We start from the raw sequence: 4,647 nt of genomic DNA, 5'->3' as shown, positions 1-4,647 counted from the left end.
GGACATAGATCAATGTGTACGGTAATTCTCCTATATAATGCAGGTTTAGTATACAATCTTGTATAGGTAACTACTCCCAGCTCCAAAAATAGCGATACAGAGGCTCTGAGAAATGATCTGAGAGACCCAAAAATGAAAAGTATATGACATATATGAAGTCCAAAAGATGGATCTAAATCCGCAGCAAATCAGGTTATAAGTTCTTGGGCAAATAACATCGCCTATTGTGTACAATGAAGGACTGAACTGACCGGGAAAGATGGACCCAATAAGAGAGTAGCTAGGGAAACTAGAGCCAGCCTTGAACCGAACCCTTAGTAACTCATTAGCATAAATATCTCGGTCCTAGCTTCTGTATTCCCTTAATGTCCAAAGGTATTGAGGTAAATACCTGTGTCCTTATGATAAAGCCTTGTAGGATCCCGCGTGCTGAAGCTATGGTGATACCGAAGCCTCAGACCGTCAGGCTGCTCACATGGAGGTGCCCGTCTCCTCTCGGCGTTCTCCCATGAGGCGTAGCGAATTGCCGGAACCTGCGCTGCGGAAGTGCGTCACTGCGATCGTGGGGCAGTAGAGTTGAAAAAATTGGTGGAACAGTTTTTTTTTTTGTTTTTTTTATGTTAGTTTGTTTTTTGTTTTTAACAATGTAATTCAATAAACCTCTTTTTTATTTTTTGCTACCTCTGGTGAGTTGATCGGTGCTTTTTCTGGGTTCCTGCTGTTCCACCAATTTTTTCAACTCAGGTTTAGTATACAGATTGTTTTTTATTTTACATTTTGCCGTTACGGTTCTTGAGACGTCCTTCGGAGCAGCGTTTAGGAGCGGAGTCCTTGCATAGTTTACCATTCTCTTAGTGTTAGTTAGCGCTTTTTTTTTTGTCATAATAATTCTTATACGGCGGCCCAGATCCACACCTCTCCGGTAAATCGGGCGCATAACGGGACGTTATATAAAGGACTGGACGTTCTGTTCCACCGAGGTGAACGCGGATCCACAGAGCTAATTATATGCACAAACCGCGTCCGTGCTACATCCCATTAGCATAGGGTTAGTGTCACGTCACTGTAGCACAATGTTGTGTTATCTTCCTATACCGTGACGGTAAGTGTGTCTTAGTGTTACTCCCGTCCAGACCCTGAGATAGGAGGTGGGGAGAGGGAAATAATGCTATGTTAGTTAAATGATCCCCAACTGTAAAAGCCCCATATCGGGGGTCTGGATGTGAGTAACGCCACGTTTAGGTCTGACGTACGTAACGTTACGACCCGCGTTACCCTTAATGGGCTTTAGTGTGACAGGAAATGTTATGATAATGCCTCATTTGCATATAATTTACATATTATCACCAACGTAACGTCATAATTAACGCTATACTCTCTACGGGAGAAACCACGACTTAACGTGATGTTGTTCTCCTCGAAAGATACAATGTTATTAACAGGACGCTAATTTGGGCGACTAACCGGAGCGCTGTGGGTTTGGGCGAGTCCTTCTTAGTATAGCGAACACGAGCCTCTCTCCCGTCTGCAGGAGCCAGCTCGTCACCCTGGGAGGAATTTATCAGCTGGGGAACTGGAGTGAGGCCGACAACTCCAAGGATCACCACTGGATCTGGGAAAACTGCTGCAAACTGATCCCCGGTCTCAAGGTCAGAGGTCCCTGTGCCTGAGGTCAAGGGCTGTATCCTGCAGTTAAAGCAGCAATAACCCCCCGTCCCTCCTCCCCCCCCCCCATCTTCATTTGTGGCCTTCATAAAACCAATGGGGAGTGAAGGAGGTTCAGGGGGCCCCACAAATCTCAAACGTGATGACACCCATAAATATGATGGTTTTTGGGACTAAAAAATGTGGTACCTGTCATTCGGTTTTTTTTTGTTAAAAAAGGCAAATATTTACTCTAGGGGCCAAATGAACCTTGCTAGAGCGCAGGGTGCCTGGTGGCGCTCATTACCTGCCCCAGCGCGACCTGGTGGACTCCAGGCAACTCGTGGCGGGGGCGCGGCCATGACGTCACGCGGCTGGTTCGCCCTCATTGGCTGAACGGCCGCCGTGACGTGGCCAATGTTCGGCCGCCGCGCCAAAAATCTTGTCTTTTGGCCATGGTGGTCGCGCTTCGCGCCTTGTGCACGCACGCACACCCGCCGACGGGGGCCTCATCGAGGGCTGTGCCGTGTGCGGCGCGCACGCCGTCGCGGTGCCGGGAACAGTGTCTGCTGCGATGCTGCCATTTATAGCTGCTCTTCCCGCTAATGGCAGCCGAGCACCTTCTGCTTTTTAACCGTAGTGCCCAATATCCCAGACACTGTTACACACACAGACTCGGCAAATAAAAACACTGCATATTCGCACGTTCACACGCGTCGGACAGGTCCACAACCCCGCCTTTGTCCATAGTCTCTCGGCATACAATGCTTCCACTGCAGCCAGGGATTCTGGGTAACGACATGCAACTGATCACTCAGTGTCACCTTTGGCTTATTATCCATTGTAACACGGAGCCCTATAAGCGTATGCCTGCCGCATTGCACAGCCTGGGTTAAAGAAGTGCAGAGCCAGTAAACCTACTCACAAACAGCTGTTTTTGACCTTTTTGGGTCCCATCAGTGTGAGGTTGGTTGCTGACCTTGCAAGGCGCCGTTGGTACGGGGCCACAGGCCAGGTATACACAGTAAGTTAGGGTGAGGGGGAAAGTGACACTAACGCAGTTGAGACTCACAGCGCTGCCTCCCCCCATATATTGTGCAGAAAGCCAAGATCGTGCACGAGTGGTCCGGCCTGAGACCCGTCCGCAGCAAAGTGAGACTGGAGAGGGAGCCTTTTGGAGCCGGACATATGAAGAGCGAGGTGCGTAGACCGGACGCACGGCGCTCGCACGAGTGCAGCGAGTTCCGGTAGTGGCGACGTTCCCCTGCATGTTTCACCTGTACTTCTTACACATTCCTGCACAATCCTGCTGAGTTGGGGTCTCTGTTTCCACCTCTTGGTTTTTTTGGCCAGCTCACTGATTTTTTTTTATGTGTATTTTACTCTTAAAAATGAGCCCGAAACCTAATTCCTACGGCTGCTTAGTGACACGAGGAGACGTAAACACGTTTTTTTTGGTGGGGGGGGGGGAGCTGAAAAAATGTGGATAGGGGGCCTAAACAAAAAACATTAAATACATTTGTTTCCACTGAGGTCCCCTTGTGACCCCCCCCCCCTCACACTCCTCCCCACCCTTACTGTCCCCCGCTCTCCCCCCATGTCTCACTCACTCTCCTCGCCCTCCTCTCTCCCTCATACAACCCAGCTCCCTCTCCCTCTCACACACACACACACACACACACACACACACAATTCCCCCCACCCCACATACATACACAATTCTGCCCACCACACACACACACAGTTCCACCCCCCCCACACATAATTTCTCCCCCACACACACACACATAATTCCCCCCCCCCCCCCCCCCCATGCGCACACTTTCTTACCTGTGAGGAGGAATAGGGCTGCACTGACCCTCCCTGAGTGGGAGCTGCTGACTGCTGAGCCATGCGGGAGGTGGGGAATCCATGAAGGCCCCGCGCTCACATAAAGCAGAGAGCAGGAACAGCGCCGGCAGGACCCCCTGCACTCTCGGGGCCCCCCGCATTGGGGAGTTTAGCAGCACAATAGTTATGCCACTACTTATCTGAGAAGATTAAGCTAACCTAGCCACAGTGTGCAGGAGTTAGAACAGGTCACCTTGGGGAAGGAACTGCCCCATTAATGGACACACTCTCTCTCCTCTGCAGCTCATTCACAACTACGGACATGGCGGGTTCGGCCTAACCATCCACTGGGGGTGTGCGATGGAGGCGGCAAAGATATTTGGGCAAATCGTGGAGGAAAAGAAGCTGAGAAGGATCCCTCGGTCGTCCCTGTGATCCTGGACCAACATGAACTCTTTCTCTGCTGGATCCACGAGTGATCTTGCAAACGTCTTACCTTTTTGTGGAAACGTGTAACTCCTTCTCTGCCAGAGCGGTCTAAATTTGAAGATCAGCAGTGTTCACCTACAATATTTTGGAAGAGGGGTGTGCCTCCCACTAATGCATAGTCGTGTAAATGGTACAATTAACCTTCCTGAGATTGTCTTATATTATGAAGGAATAAAGTGCAAGAAGTTGCATTATTTGAAGTACAAAGGCATGTTGTGGGTTATTTTATTTTACTGGCAATGGTCTTGTTGCTAGTGAAGAAGTCTTACTTATTCTCCATCTAACAAACAGATTACCGGTGCCCTACCAATTGTCCAATCAATTTGAGTAAAGATTATTTATTTATTTATAAAATATTTTACCAGGAAGTAATACATTGAGAGTTACCTCTCTTTTTCAAGTATGTCCTGGGCACAGAGTAAAACAAATAATACATGGTTACAAGTACAGTTACATAAATGAACAGGGTATACATTATATAGAGACATTGCATGCACAGTTAAAGAAAATATATATTATGAGCGTATGAAACAGTTACAGACCAGATTAAAGTGTGAGACAGCCTTAGATTTGAAAGAACTTAAGATGGTCTGATGTCTGATGAGAGAAGCTAATTCTAGCTTTGGAGACCACCCTAAACCAGTACTGTATTTTGATAGGTCAAGAAAGCAATACCAGAAACCG

General features: G+C 48.4%; 1 long non-coding RNA gene across 1 annotated transcript; it reads left to right on the top strand.

Moving 5' to 3' along the window:
• Window positions 1–24: 24 nt before the first annotated feature.
• LOC142481364 (uncharacterized) lies at window positions 25–4,170 on the top strand. The gene is made up of 3 exons (XR_012795760.1): window positions 25–1,649; window positions 2,746–2,844; window positions 3,778–4,170. It is a non-coding gene; the product is annotated as an uncharacterized LOC142481364 (long non-coding RNA).
• Window positions 4,171–4,647: the final 477 nt, after the last annotated feature.

Source organism: Ascaphus truei, unplaced genomic scaffold (genome assembly GCF_040206685.1).
Source record: "Ascaphus truei isolate aAscTru1 unplaced genomic scaffold, aAscTru1.hap1 HAP1_SCAFFOLD_2580, whole genome shotgun sequence".
Taxonomy (NCBI): Eukaryota; Metazoa; Chordata; class Amphibia; order Anura; family Ascaphidae; genus Ascaphus; species Ascaphus truei.
The sequence above is the reverse complement of the archived record's forward strand: the minus strand, read 5'-3'. Positions and strand labels throughout refer to the sequence as shown.